General features: G+C 39.2%; 1 protein-coding gene across 2 annotated transcripts in view; it reads left to right on the top strand.

Moving 5' to 3' along the window:
- Positions 1 to 1,986: 1,986 nt before the first annotated feature.
- The window catches only part of NAB1 (NGFI-A binding protein 1), a 52,287-nt gene continuing 38,124 nt past the window's right edge, over positions 1,987 to 16,149 (top strand). The window contains exon 1 of one of the 2 annotated variants that reach the window (XM_074215489.1): positions 1,987 to 2,227. The gene's annotated coding sequence lies outside the window, so the exon portion shown is untranslated. Of the gene's footprint in view, positions 2,232 to 16,149 lie in introns of both variants that reach the window. The other variant, XM_074215490.1, reaches the window with a different exon arrangement.

Raw genomic sequence — 16,149 nt, 5'->3', positions numbered from 1 at the left:
CACGTAATCCTCCAGTGTGGAAGAGTCCAGGTAGACCTATTAAGGATTTGATTCATGAATCCCTGGTTGACTATTCTGATAGAAAAGGGTTATTTCCTTAAGTGATTTGCACTAACTAAGCCTCAGGCTTTAAGTGGACAGGAAGAGCAAAAGGACATATTCATTTCTTTGTAGTTTTTTGCATTAAGAGTCATGTTAATCTATAACTGTCCAATCTATCCAAGAAATTGTTGGTGTCTTCATTTTAAAGTAAATCTGAACAGTGGAGCATATGGAATGAAAACGTAACAAAAATAGCTTTCCTTCTTAGAAAGAAGATGACCATAGCTGTAATTAAGTGCCTAATTAGGGAAGCCAAAGGAAACCAAGGAGATTGGGTTTTAGAGTCTGGCTTGCTCTGTAGCCTCTGCAAGGGGTTTCTCCAACTGAAGAAGTGTTAGGAAAGAAGCAATCTCGTCCCCTGTGTAGAATCATCTCAATTACTTCAGACAAAAGCTGCCATTCCTGGAACCTCCCACGAACATTGGAAAAAGAAGCTAAAATCTAGTTATGTTTACTCCATTGTTGCACTATCCAGTTCTCTAGTCAGTTTTGTTTTGCAGAAAAACTGTTTTTAATGATGGCTTTTTTCTCACAACGGTTTCAAGGCACAGCTTCTGCATTAAGATCCCAGGCAGAATTTCTCTGAAAAGAATTCCTTTTCTCCACATCAACAAAGCAGGTTTTAGTATGGGCTGTCAGCCAGGATATGGAAATGGACTCATATAAAAATGGATGTTTTAATGGTATTTGTTAAAACAGGATTCTACCTGCAATTACAGTGACTTTAGATTGAACAACGACTTTTTAGCTTAAGGAGCACTTAAAAACATGGAGTTCAGAAAGTATTTCATTCTCCTATTTTGTCAGAGGAGGAAAATAGCATAGACGTTGTCTTCATTTTTTTTCCCCCAAAGTACCAGAAATATGCAGTCCGTGGTATTTTAATCTTGTCTTTGGTTAGAAAGTTTACAAAAATCAAATCAAAACAAGAAAATTCTGCGGAGGGGCATAGGAAATTCTATCTTTAACACTTCCCACATACCTTGCTGGTGCCATCAGATTCTAAAACTATGAATGCAGAACCATTAACAAGAAAAGTGAAAGGCAGGATTTTCATTAAAGGGTAAGAAGGCTGAAATTCTATCTAGAGTTATCTTTGGCTCCAATCACGAATTTGTTTTTTTTTCTTCCTAAAAGGTGCGTGTCAGTGTGGAGAGTCAAAGGGCGGTAAGGGTGGACCAAATGGCTCTTTTGTGCTCCACCTGCTCCATTCACCCACCTCGCCAGAGCTTATTTTGTAGCTGGGAGGGTTCCTGGACAGTTTGCAAAGACAGTTTGTGGCGCGCTTCTGTCCGGGAACTTGGCTCTTTGTTAAGGTTTGACCGCTCTCCTTGGGAGGAGCGGAGGTGCCGTCCCAGGGGCTCCGCGATGCGGTGAGCGTGAGTGTGAGCAGCGCCAGCGTGCGAGGGCCGGGGGGCAGCTAAGCGGCCCCCGCCCCTCGCCTCTGGGGAGGAGGCCTGCCGGGGCGGACCCCCGGCTGGAGTCGGAGACCCTGCCGAAGGAGGCAGGGTCCGGCCCCCCGCCGCAGCCCCAGGCCTGCGGCGGCGCGTTTCCCTCTCCCCTCCCCCTGGCCTGCTCGCAGCTCCGGGGGCGGCGCGGCGGCCCGCCCCCTCCCGGGCGCCTCCGGCGGGGGGAGGGGAGGCGGAGGGCCGCGGCGGCTGAGCCCCGGCGGCCGCCCCCGCCCTGCGGCTGCCCACGCCAGGATCTGCGTCACACGGGCCGCGCGTGGGAGGAAGACGGAGCCGCGGCCAATGTAGCAAGAGCGGAATCTCCCGATGTGACAGCGAGGGAGGGGGCGGCGGAGGCGGCGCGGGGGCGGGGCGGGGCGGCGGGGAGGCAGGCCGGGAGGGAGGCGCCGCCGCCAGCTCAGCGCCCGCGGCCCCCGCGAGCCGTCGGGGCGCCTCCGCGCCGGGCGCACGGGAGAGACCGCGCGCCCCGGGCCGAGCGAGGAGGCGGCAGGGCCGGCCGGGGAGCATGGGGGGGCCCTGACGGGGGGGGAGGAGAGCGGCCCCCGATCCCCCCTCGATGGGAGAGGAGGAGCCTCCGCTCGGAGAGCGCCCGGGGGGAAGCGCCTGGCACTAACTTCGGAGTTGGGACGGAAGAGACCGCTGCGTCCGCCCGCCAAGTAGGTATGGGAGGAAGCCTCCTCGCCCCCCGCCCCGCTCCGACCCCCGGGACCCCCCGGCCCCCCGAGCGGAGCGTCCGGCCCGGGGGGGGGGGGCGGGGGCCCGGCCGTGCGCCCGCGGCTTTGGGGGCTGCGCCGGGAAGCGGGAGGGAGGGGGGAGAAGCGGACCCTGCAGGGAAGGGGCTCCCCGAGCTCTCCCCCAGCCCCCCAAGTTCTGCCGCTGCAGGCTGCCGGAAGGAGAGGGCGCGATCCCGCCCGTGCGGGTGATTCCCAGAGAAAATCCAGCGCCAAAAGGGGTTCGGGGAGAGGCGGCCGGAGCCGGGCGGTCTGGCCCGGCCTCCCTCCGCCGCGCCGGAGCCGGGAGGCCCCGGAGCGCCGCGCCGCCTGCACCCCGACTCTGCTTCTTTCAAACCCTAAACTTCGCACGAAAGCCTCAGCTTCTTAACAAAACTTGTTGGGAATTTTTTTCCCTCTACCGACTCTTTGAGGGAACATTAGTTTTGGTGGAAAGTGTCACTTAAAATCCTCAACTCATCTGCACTGGCCCAGCCGCGCAAGGCAGGCGAGCCCAAGTGGGCTCGAAGGACGTGAAAGAGCGAAGGATACTATGTATCTTTAAGAAACGTCCGCCGGGGCCTTCACTCTCCGCGGCGGGTGTACATGTTGAAGCGCGTTCGGTTGCATCTTAATGAGCCAAAGTGGAAAAAAAAAGGCAGGGACGGCCTCACTTTTAACTATTTTTAAACACTCACATAGGGCTGGTGAGGACAATGTGTTGTCGCCTCCTATCACTTTACCAAGTATGAGGGGCTTGGGAGAAATTTTGGATAGTTGCCAATTTAAATTTCTATACCCCCAAACTCTATGTTGGGGTAGCCCGTCGCCATCCACAGGCAGGCCCACTTTACAGTCTGCAGTTCAATGAAGGACAAAGATCAGAGACTTTGTCAGGACCTTGTTCTGAAATATCTTGGCAACCCTTCAAGAGATAGTATTAGATTCCATAGAAACTGAGGAGTGAATTACAAATGCTCACCGGTGGAAGGATGGTTAATGGCTTTGTTGAGTACAGAAATAGAAATAGAAATATAGATATAGATTATATATATATATATGTGTATATATATATATATATATATATATATATTTACACATACACACACACAAAATTTACCTGATGAGATCTTAAGTCTACTGACAATTGATTTTTTTCCTTCATCCAACAGACTGATTTTTAAAACCTGCTGAATACCTACCTGTCCACTTTCCCTTTTGTGTCTGTGCATTTTAAATAGATGTATCTGAAGAAAGGTTGTTTAGGATTTGCTTCTACTGTTTTTGGGTGGAGGCTATTGTCTTCATCTTAGAGTCTTGCCTTCATGAGCGTGTTCAGCCACTGATACAATATAAAGACTAGTAAAAGAGGATTTTGTATTCTAGCACATCCCTTTTTCTGTACTTTTTGAGCTAAATTGTGCTTCATGTCCTAGGTGTGTGTGTGTAAGTGTAAAAGTTTAATTCTTAATTTGTTCCTTCAGGTTTATTAGTATGTAAATAACTTATTTTTCCTGTGCATTTACAGTTTGTTAGCAAGGTCAGCATTCTTTCCCTTTGTATTGCAGTCAGAGTAAAGGATTCCAAAAGGAAATAATTTCAAAGAACTTTTGGAATATTTCCTGTTTAATTTTCTTATTCTTTCTGTCATCATTCTAGTAAAGGTAACAGTTATCTTTGTTATGTATCATCATTCAGCCTTGTTGACCTTTTGTTATATGTGAATGTAACAAGAACAATAAATTGAATTTAAAACCAGTATAGTTGAAGCTCTATTGATTTTTCCAGCCCTCTTATTTTGCCTACTAACTGCAAAAGAGATTCATATACCAAAAATCCTTTGCAATACTACTACTGAAATAAATGAATATAATGAGTATCTTAAACATTTGTTTCTAGTTTTATTTAAAAATACTGAAATTATTAGAATAACTGAGCAATTATCTGCTAAATTAATTTTTAATTATTTCTTGTGATAAGTAAATAAAAGCCATTACCCTTTAGATAAGTCTTGTATTTTTTTTAAAGAAAGAAACCCTCACTAGATGTTATTCTTCTTGAGATGCTATTTAAGGACTACTAGCAGAGCATTTTTTAAACTGTGCTTTAGCCATGAATACATTGGTTTATTATTAGAGACTTTCTGGGTTTATACTGTGAATGTTTTAGAGGAAGAAGTTATTTATCTATACTAAGGAACAGAACAGCTTGAAGAATTTGTTGCATGAACTTTAAATGTGTAAAGAGAGAATAAGGAAGAAGGAAAAAAGAAAGTAGGTTGGATGTTTGTGCCTTCTGACCCAGACAGTGTCCTAAGACAGGCTTTTTATCTCCCTTTATGCTGATGGTTATGACTACGGTATTTATATATTTAAAATGAACTTTAAAGGATGCTTAAACTTAAATATTTACTTTATGTATTCTAGTATTTTGACACATTCTAGATTGGTTATTTTTATGGAAATTAACATACTGAATAAATCTTAGAAGGATTTAGGCCTTATGCACATTGAACTATATTTATTGGGGGAAGTTTATATACATATATACACATATACTATATATATTACATATATATATATATGTTGCATAATAAATACTCAATCAGCACCCACTGAAGCATAGGAATGCTAGTAGTCTATTTGCTTTGGGTTTATTTTTATCTTAACTACTTCTTTCATTCTCTTGAGTAGTAGATTTAGGAATAGTACAAGTATTGTATTAAATGCAAATTCCCTTCTTGATCTGACATATTCAGTTCCTCCTACCCTTAGTGAAGTACTAGAATTTAATATGAATATAATAATGGAACAAATAGGAAAGTTGAGAAATTGGTCTGTGTAAGAAAGGGAGTAGAAAACCTTATTCTTAGTTCTTTTTCACTTAATACTATTCTGTGGTTGTTGGATTTTTGTAGCTAATTAGAAACTCCAAAATTGTTTGCTTTTTTTCCAGTGCATTTTCTTGAATCTTGTTTGGACAAACTTTGCCTAATGTCTTCACAGAATGCTTTGAATTTTCCTTTAAGTATTTAGGTTACAGAAGATTCATAAACTTAAGATCTGAAGTAGAGCAAACTTTTAGAGAAGACGTCAGTGTTTCCTATGGTGGAAAGAGAGAGAGACGGGGGGGGGGGGGGGGGGGGGGGGGGGAGAGAGAGAGAGAGAGAGAGAGTGAGTTCAGAGCTATCCTTTCATTACTATGAGGTGTTTCCATTGAGGGTTCTTCCTCTTACAATGCAAGTTGGCACCTGTTTTGTACTTTATACTTCATAGAATTTTGGGTGAGCATTGATTTTGATAGGCTAAGGGACTTGCCCAGGAACACACAAAGAGTTGACCCTCCTGACACTTAAACCTAGCCTTTTCTGATTAGAAGACTAGTTCTCCATACACTATGCTATGTTGTCTTCAGTACATTATTACAGAAATGATAATTAGACTGTGCAAATTAATTGTGTTAATCTAGTTAAACAAATTGCATTATTTCCCTGTTTTAGGTAACAATTTAACATCTTACTTAACAAATGAATGTTTTTTTTTTTAAAGAACTTTGGAAGAAGCAATTTTAAAGTTTGAACCTTTATAATAAGAACCACCAGAAAATGAGACTTCCTCCTACAGAAATTTGTCATTATTTCAATAGAATGCATGTTTAATTTTTCCTGGAATGTTAAACGTTGTACTAACTTGTTTTTATCATAAATATGAATATTGTCAGAATCCCTTCCTTTACCTGTTTTTCCTGATAAATATTCCTAGAATAGTTAAAATAATAATGAACCTCAAAAAATTTGAAGGCTACCTTTGTATTTCATAAAAAGATAACTGACAAATAATAAATACAGGTTCCCTCCAATTTAGGGTGAATAATTTCAATTATAAATCGATTGATTAAGCTTTGAAATATACTTTTGATATCCAAATGATGCTTTAAAATGGTAGTTTGGATGTCTCACCAATTCACCAAAATGTATTTAAGTCATCATGTAGTATAAGAACTAGTACTCAATAAGACCTGGGCATATAGAATATAGACTACAGGAAGAATCTTTTATGCCAAATTTCAAACTAGACATTGTTTGTCCTTATGTTCCCAAACCCCATTTTGTACCCATTTCTTCAGTTTTTCTGGGTGCCCATGATCTTTTGCTTTCCATTGAAAAAGTCCATTCACATTTGCCTTACTCCCTCTCTTCACTTCCCCAATTTGCTCCAGGCTCCAGAATCCAGAATTCCTGTCCTGAAAAATATTAGCAAGAAAACAATTTCATCAAACATTCATACTAGAATGTAATTGAAACCCTCTATAAATATTCCTAATTTCATTTTTTGAATAAAAGGTGCTCATTAACCCAAATTAATCTATAATTGGTGAAATTGTGAATAGTGTCACATGGGGGGAGTTTTTTTTTGGTTACTGCAGAGTTAGGTCAGCTCTACTTGAAGATATTGTGTATCTTCAGGTTCATCTCCTGATACTGTTTTTGACTTCTTCCAATTTTTCCCCTTCCTCCACTTTTAACAAATTTCATCTATTCAGCAAAAGCTTCAATTGTATTGTGTTTGTTTTTCCAGTCACTAAAGAGGTAGCAGCCACTGGGGCTCTGACCACACGTTTCTGTTTTATGCATATAGGCCATTTTTAAACTGGGCATTTGTAAATTGAGAATGCCTGTAACTGGATGTCAAATCTGTAGCTACAAACATTAAGAAACTCCAGATTACTTACTGTTACTTTAGATCTCTTTTAATTTGTATGCTGAGACATTATTAACACCTTAATTTGAGGGTTACATGTTTTGTTTTGTTTTTTATCAGATTTTAATTATATGAAGTTATATTTAGGGGAGCATGATTTGATCGGTGGTATGCTATATTATTATGAGAATTTATGGAATATTCTTTTGGAGAAGAGAATATGTTTAATGTAGAAAGATGCAAAGGGTACAAGTAAGAAAAAGTCTACTTTAAGCTAATGATTTATTGAAACTCCAACAAAGGATAACACCTTCCTAGAACCTTATTGATTTCTGGCCCAGACATGATGGGGAGAGGGTGTGGGGGTTATTCAACTCTCTTTCACTCGATATTTTTATCTCCTGCTGTGTTGAAGGTACCATACAAGGGCTTGTGGGGAATATAAACATGAGTAAGGTTCATTGCTCTTGTGCAACTTACAAGCTTATAGGAGAGCTTTGATATGTATACAGATTTCCATAGTGCCAGGACATACACATAGTAAGTGCCATAAGAGGAGTGTAAAGTGAAATGGAACGTAAAAGAAGGAAGAAATTCTTTTTTCTTAGATGGGAGGATTGGTAATAAGGCATTACAAGTGGTAAAAGATGGGTACGATCTTGACAGAGTAGACAGGGGCCAAATGGCATAGTATGTACAATATCAAACTTGTAGTTAGAAATTTCTGGGTTCAGATATTGCCTCAATGACTAATCTGTCATCCTAGACAGGTCACTTCTCAATGAGGTCAAGTTATGTAAAATTAGAGTAATAGCATCGGAAAGCTCCTACTTAGGGTCCTGAATTTAAAGCTGGAAGGAATCTTACAGATTACAAGATTTCAGCCCTTCATTTTACAGATGGAGATAATGAGGTAAAGTGAGGTTAAGTGACTTATCTAGAGTCATTTAGTTCAAATTCTGAAACGGAATATGAAGCCAGATCTATTTCACAGGGTGGTGGTTTTTTTTTTTCCAGTTTTTTGCAAGGCAATGTGGTTAAGTGACTTGCCCAAAGTCACACCGCTAGGTAATTATTAAGTGTCTGAGTCTGGATTTGAACTCAGGTCCTCCTGACTCCAGGGTCAGTACTCTATCCACTGCACCACCTAACTGACCAGGATGGTTGTTTTTTAACTCAAATGAGATAATGATTGTAAAGTACTTTGCCAACTTTAAAGTGCTCTATAAATTCTAGCCATTATTTTTTTTAGACAGAGGAAATCGTGTGAGCAAAGGTGAGTTGGAAGGAAAGCACATGTCATATTTGAGGAATAACAGTCAATCAAGTTTGATTGGAACTTAAGATATCTCAAAAATAGTAAGAAATTAGTCTGGTCAGGTCATAGAGGATCTCAAATGTCACAATATAGGTTGCATTTTATATGGTAGGCTATATGAAATGTGGAAAGCGGACACTATTGAAGATGTTTTGTTGTTGATAGAATAATATGATCAGAGTTCTACTTTCAGAAGATTCATCTGACAGATGTGTCAGGAGAGATCAGAGGCAAGAAATGTAGAGACTAGTTAGGCTTCTACAAGGTAAGCAGATGTAATTAGGGGCTGAATTAAGGTGGTAGTCAACGGGATTGGGAAAACTAGATTTGATTTAAATGACATTTCAGGGATACAATTGACAGCTGAATGATTGTTAGGATGTTGAAGAGAGTGATGATGAAGTAAAAAAATAACTCTTAAAGGCTTTGAATCTCAATAACAGGGAGAAAATAGTGGGGTCATTAACAGAAAAAGGGAAGTCAGAAGTACCCTTTTGGGAGGTTAGTGGAGGGTTAGGATGGAGTGAATTAATTGGAAGAAAAGGGAGAATTTGGGTTTGGTCTTGTGTGCAGTTTGAAATGTTGACAAGGTGTCTTGATTAAGATGATCATCAAGCAGGATAAAGGAAAGACTAAGCTCAGAAGAGATATTTGTTGAGGAAAGATGATAGATGAAAGGATGTGAGCAGGTTAGAATTCAAATGAAGAAAGTGTAGAGAGAGAGGAGAAGATGGTGGTGGAGCAAAGAACTAGGGAAAAGCAGTCAGAAGTGGGGGTGGTGATAGATGACAAAACAAGGTAGTAGCAAAGGATTTGGTAATTATGAGTCCTTGGTGATTTATCAGAGAACAGTTTCATTAGAGGATTAGGGAAAGAAGCCAGATTGAATAGAATTTCACACCTATTGAGAATGGATTGGAAGAACGTTTTAGACCAGAGTAAATAGCCAAGACTTCTTCACCCCACAATTCCAGATCATCCCAAATTCGATGAGCTTCTGGGAAGTGTGTTGATCCTGCTGGCCTGTTTATCGTGGCCCTAGGATCAAGCAACGATTGGCTCCCGTGGGTTTGTGAACTAAAATGGACTTTTCCTTCCTATGGGATTTGATACCATAGGTTCTTACTCCAAATACATTTAGGAATTGCTCATTAGCATTTGGAGGAGTCAAAGGAATAATTAACTAATCCTTAATGGCATTTAATTCTATTTGAACCATCAGTATTTATTCTCTAGGAAAGACCAGATTGGAGAATAATCAAGAGAAGGTAAGAAAGGTTTTGGTATATAGTTCCTTCAATAAGGGTCTGATTTAGCTTTTAAATGCAATGTATCTTGGTGAATGGCTTCTCTTAAACTCGTGGAATTCATGAAAAGATTGCACAGTATGCTTGTTCTAGGATACCCTTAAAAAGCAAAGTACAAGGTAGTGGTTATCAGCTAGAAGCATAGGCTTCAGAGGTTGTGTAAAGGTGCTTTTGATATTTACTTTATTCAAGAGAAATGCCAAATCTATGCTTTCTCTTGGCCTAATTGGCTATGCATTAGAAAATGACTACCATAGACTTCATGAACATAGGAAATATTGTCCTATAGAAATTTCTTTTAAATCAACTATAAATTAATATAGAAGTGGCAGGTATAGAAGTGATCACAATGGCCTTTGTGAAACTAAAGTATTCCTACAAACTGGAGAGCAGGGAGCTGGTGAAGTGGGATAAGGAGTTGAGAGGATCCATTTCCTGCAGTAAACTTGGGTGTTGAGCTATCCTATTTTCTGTTGTATGAAATCCTTCAACCTTTGCTGATTTATCTTCTGGTCACCATATTTACCTTGAAATTGAACGTCTAGTCCTGATATTATGTATAAGAGAGTACTATATTCACTTCCAATTCATAAACATTTTCTCTTGTTTGAACACTGAGTAAACATTCCTTGTATTGGAAGGAAGGGAGGAAGTCTTTTGAGTAGCAATTATAAGAAAATTTGTAAGCTAAAGAAACTGAGACTTGATCTCTAGTGTTTCCTTTGCCTTTCTTATTATGTTAGGGGTGTGTTTTTTTTTTTAGATTTTTTGCAAGGCAGTGGGATTAAGTGACTTGCCCAAGATTATACAGTTAGGTACTTATTAAGTGTCTTAGTTCAGATTTGAACTCAGATCCTCCTGACTCCAGGGTCGATGCTCTATATTCTGTGCCACCTCCTGATTATGTTAGTCTCAAATTTATTCGCTGCTTTCTCTCTCTTAATCATCGTTCCCAGCCCTTTATCTCAGAATCTGCATGGTAAACATATTCTCATTTCCTCATATAATCTAATCAGTTTTTTGGAAGGAATATTTGATTTTTCCAATTACATGTAAAGACAATTTTTATTTTTTTATTTTTTTAGGTTTTTGCAAGGCAATGGGGTTAAGTGGATTGCCCAAGGCCAATTATTAAGTGTCTGAGACCAGATTTAAACCCAGGTACTCCTAACTCCAGGGCCGGTGCTTTATCCACTGCGCCACCTAGCCACCCCATCCTATGAATGACTTTTGACTCAAACCTACTGCTACTACTAGGCCTCTACCTCCAAAGAGAGCTAAGAAAATGAAAAAGAACCCATATATAGAAAAATATTAATGGTAGCACTTTTTCTTATAACAAAGAAATGAAAAATTAAGGGATATCTACCAATGGGGAAAGATTTTGAGTTATATCTTTTTCTCCCTCTCTTCCCTCTGCTCCCCCCAAGATGGCAGTCTGATTAGTTATACATTTATTTCCACATTAATTTTTAAAACCAATTATCATTTTTAGTAATATAGCAAAGGTGATTATTGAGGTAGAATTTTTTCCTCTATGTACTTAAATACCACAAGGTTCAGATAGTATTTGATAATTTCAGTGTTATTTAATAATATTTAGTTTGCTAGATTAAAAAATTTTTTTTACTCACTCATTTTATTCTCTTATTCTGGAAAATATCTACTATTTGTGTGTGTGTGTGTGTGTGTGTGTGTGTGTGTGTGTGGCATGGACTTTATTTTTCCCAGACTTAGATTGCATTATCTATGTCACAGATTTGGGAGAAAAGTGCTATTATAATTAGATGTTGTGAGTCTAGGCAGGACAAGAATTCTGGGGAATGGGCAGGTACTAAACAAAGGCTTATATAGGAAAGATCCAGAGACTCCTTCTATCCCCATCATTCACCAATTTTTCTCTCCTTCAGGGTCCTCATCCTATTCAGATCCTGGTGGTTGTTATCTCTTGAGCCTCCCCTGGCATTCTTTTTCTTTTCTGTTCAGTACCTGCTTCATCAGCTTCTGCCCTCATACTAGGGGACTTCAATATAATATTGATAGTCCACAAATAGCCTGACTTCCCAGTTTCTTGACCTCAATTTCTGTGACCTACTCTTCACTGCAGCTACACACAGAAATGGTTTATACCCTTGATCTTGTGATCATCTACAGATGTTCCATTTCCATGTTAATGAAGTATGCAATTTCTCTAGCTGATCATACTATTTTATCATTCCATCTTTTCCTCAATTTCTTATGACCCCTAACTATGTTCTCAATTTTCATTTTGATCTTTAGTTCTTTTATTTTTAGTTCTTTCATAAGCCATCACCCCTGTCCTGGGTATATTTTTCTCTCTAATCCTATTTTGACCCTTTGTTGAATCAATTCAACACTCCTTAATTCACTTACACTGAATAGAGTTGGAAAAAAGCACATAGCCTTTATTGACTGAGCCCATTACAAGTTTATGTTGCATAATCTCACTTGGGCCCTCCCTGCAACATGGTGACAATCATTTTTTACCTCTATAGTTGTTTCACAGTTCTACCTTAATAATCACGTTTGCTATATTACTAAAAATGATATTTTGTTTTAAAAATTATTTCAAACTCTTTCCATCCTTCCTTAAGCATCTCATATACCTCCACCCTCTGTAATGAGGACTTCATTTATACTTCCCTGAAAATATTTAAGGCCATTCACTGAGAGTACAATGCCTTTGACTTCCCATCTTTAGCTTATATCACTCAGATGTCTTTTGCCACTGTTCCCTCTTCCTTTCTTGTCTCACATGAAGATGCGACGCTCCTTAGCAAGGCAAAGCCCTCTATTAGGCAATGAGGCTGAAGTCTCAGTTCTGCCAAGTTCAAGTCCAGTCTTAGTTCCTGACAAGCAATATGAGCCTTAAATTGTTTGCCTCAGTTTCTTCATCTGTAAAATAGGGATAAGAATAGTGCTTAGTTTCCAAGGTCGTTATGAGAATGAAATGAGTCAGTAATTAAAAAGGACTTAACACAGGACCTGGCACAGTAAATATGCTATAAATATTAACTGATGTTATTATTACATGCACCTGTGATTCTATTCCATTCTGTCTTTTTTACAGATTAACCTTTTTTTTTGTATTCCCATTGATCTTTCTTTGCCTATTTATTGTCTCCTTCTTTGCTACTTATGAACACCCATGTATCTCCATCTTTAAAAAAACCCCACTTTTGATCAATCCTATTCTCCCTTACTAGTTCTCATCCTATACCTCTCTTCCATTTATGCTAAAGTCTTTGAGAAGGAGCCACCATTTAATAAAAACAGCCGTATAGTCTTTGATACTATTGATTATACTCTTCTTCTGATAGCCTCTTCACTTAAGGTTTTTGTTATACTTCTTTTTCCAAAATCTCCTTGTTTGACAGTTCCTCAGTCTCTTTTAGTCTTCATCAGTGCCACATTCATTAACTGTGGCTGTTGTTCTGGACTCTCTTTTTATCTCTGTCTACACTGTCTCATTTGGTGATCTCATCAACTTCCATAAATTTAGTGATCTGTTTTATATAGATGATTACCAGATTTATATATCAAGTCCTCATCTTTCTTCTGAGCTCCAGCTTCACATCAACAAATTATTTTTTAATAGACTTTTAATCTTTTAGTCATGTTGAATTGGATGTCTCATAGGCTTCTCAAGCTGAACATTTCTCAAACAGAACTCATTATCTATGGCTGTCATTCTCCCACTCAATAAAATGCTTCCTGTTCTCTCCAGAATCAAATATAAAATCCTTTACTTGGCACTTAAAACCTTTCATTATCAGGCCCCCTTTCTCCCATTTTAATCTTATACTGGTGCATCCATCCATGTAGCAACTAGGATCTCAGTGGATAGAACCCCAGACCTGGAGTCAGGAAAAACTTGGGTTCAAATTTGACCTCAAATAATTCTTTTTTTTTTAAGATTTTATTTATTTTGAGTTTTACAATTTTTCCCCTAATCTTATTTGCCTCCGCCCAGCCCCCACAGAAGGCAATTTGCCAGTCTTTACATTGTTTCCATGGTATATACATTGATCCAAATTGAGTGTGGTGAGAGAGAAATCATATCCTTAAGAAAGAACCATAAAGTATAAGAGATAGCAAGATCAGACAATAAGATATCAGTTTTTTTTCTAAATTAAAGGGAATAGTTCTTGGTCTTTGTTCAAACTCCACAGTTCTTTCTCTGGATACAGATGGTATTCTCCATTGCAGTTAGCCCCAAATTGTCTCTGATTGTTGCACTGATGGAATGAGCAAGTCCATCAAGGTTGATATTACTCTCATGTTGCTGTTAGGGTCTATAGTGTTTTTTTCTGGTTCTGCTCATCTCACTCAGCATCAGTTCATGCAGATCCCTCCAGGCTTCCCTGAATTCCTATGCCTCCTGGTTTCTAATAGAACAATAGTGTTGGGGCGGCTAGGTGGTGCAGTGGATAGAGCACTTGCCCTGGAGTCAAGAGTACCTGAGTTCAAATCAGGCCTCAGACACTTAATAATTACCTAGCTGTGTGGCCTTGGGCAAGCCACTTAATCCCATTGCCTTGCAAAAAAACCTTTAAAAAAAAAAGAACAATAGTGGTCTATGACATACATTTACCACAGTTTGCTAAGCCAGCCTCACATAATTCTTAACAGAATGACCCTGCGCAGGTTACTTCCCAGGATTATCCTAAGGATAAAATAAGATAGTACTTATAAATGCTTTGCATAATGTCTGGCACATCCATCCATCTATCCATCTATATATGTGTATGTATACTCACATATATGTGTATGAATATATTTGTGAGTGTGCGTGTATTTGTGCTATGCATGCATGTACACACACAGACACACACATAGACACACACACACACACACACACAGTTTCTTACACACATTGTTCTAGCAGTGAATTCCAGATCTTTTCACAGGCTGCTCCTTCCTAACAGGATCTCCTTCCCCACTTTGACTTCTAGACTCAGCTCAAGTTCTAGTCTCTGCCACTGCTAGTTCTTTCCTTCTGAAATTATTATTTTTTCATCTACACTGCATTTTTCTTGTCTACATATAATTAATTTTATGATCGCCTTTCCACCTTAGAATGTCAGTTTCCTGAGAGCAGGAGCTGATTTGTCTGTCTTTTTCTGTCTAAAACTTAGCAAAATGGTACAAAGTAAAGTGCTTGTTAACTTGACTTGAGTGATTGACTGCCAGGTGGTACTATGCTAGGAGATGGGGATGCAAATACAAAATTGGAAAAAAATACTTGTTCTGAAAATATTTGCAATCTAATAATGAAGTTTAGTTTTTATAGCCCTTTATAGAAAAGCTGCCCTGTGAGATAGATAATACTATCACCCCCTTTTTAAAACATAGATAAAGTAACAGTCTTAAAGAGGCTCTCCTTCATCCTATCCTATGCTCCTTCTGGTTCTCTATACTAGCTTTCACAATCAGCACTGATGAGTGGGTAGCATAAAAGATGCATTTTCACCAACATTTATATTGGAGTCAGAGCAAGGACCTTGAGATCATGTTGCTGCATAGTCAGCAATGGGACCTGTCTGGTCCCTCCCCCCAAAATCTTTATTCAGGAGTCTGGCTAGACAGGAATTTGGCAGGTTTACCATAGGCCCAGACTTTGAAGAAGTCAACTAAGACAGGGAAGTGTGGCAGTTGTTTATGTATTGGTGAAAGGGCTAGGTAGATCTAAAGTCCAGGAATCCCCAACTGATCTGTTGATACAGAAGTAAGCTAATCATGGCAAAAGACAGTGAACTTTCTGCCTTGTTTTATATTTCTTAAAGATACTGGTATACTTGGACTCACAGGCAGTGTTTTTTATTACCTGAAGATACTGATGTACTTTGACCTACTGGTGTTACCTGCAACTGAAAGGAGGTTAGATGACTGTTAGTGAGATGACTAGGAGATATTAAATATATGTGTAAAATATTTGGCATATAATACACACACGCATATATATATATATATGTATATTGCCAAATTCTGAAAGAGATCAATCAAATTTTCCTTGTGTCTTTGGGTAAAATTAGGACAAAAAGTTCAGAATAATTTTTTTAATTTAATGAACTTAATAGTTAATGAAAAGGTCTGCATTATTCCTTTACATATTGGAAGTTTCTTATGTATGCTTAATTTCTAATGACCCTTTGATCAGCCACTCTTCAAACAAGCTTTTGCTAAATTCTTACTTTATATGTAAAGTACCCAGGATGCAAAGAAAAGCAAAAACATTGTCTCCCACACTCACAGTCTAATTGAATTAGAGGAGCTCACAGTCTAATAGAATTGTCAAAGTGTTGTCCAAATCGGTAAATGGTGATTTTGATAGTTTAAGGCATTTCCTGCCTTCTGTTGGCACCCAGACTTTTCAGAATCTAGTTATTTATTTTAATTTTTTCTCCTAAACTTTGTTTTAATAATCTAAGATTAAGATTTTTTACTTCCTAAAATATTGTTTCTGAAGTACCTGCCATGGACAATTTTCAGTGATTCATAAGACATGTGAATTTTTGGAAA

The sequence above is a fragment of the Macrotis lagotis genome, chromosome 1, assembly GCF_037893015.1.
Source record: "Macrotis lagotis isolate mMagLag1 chromosome 1, bilby.v1.9.chrom.fasta, whole genome shotgun sequence".
Classification (NCBI taxonomy): domain Eukaryota; kingdom Metazoa; phylum Chordata; class Mammalia; order Peramelemorphia; family Peramelidae; genus Macrotis; species Macrotis lagotis.
This window is presented reverse-complemented; position numbering and strand designations above follow the sequence as displayed.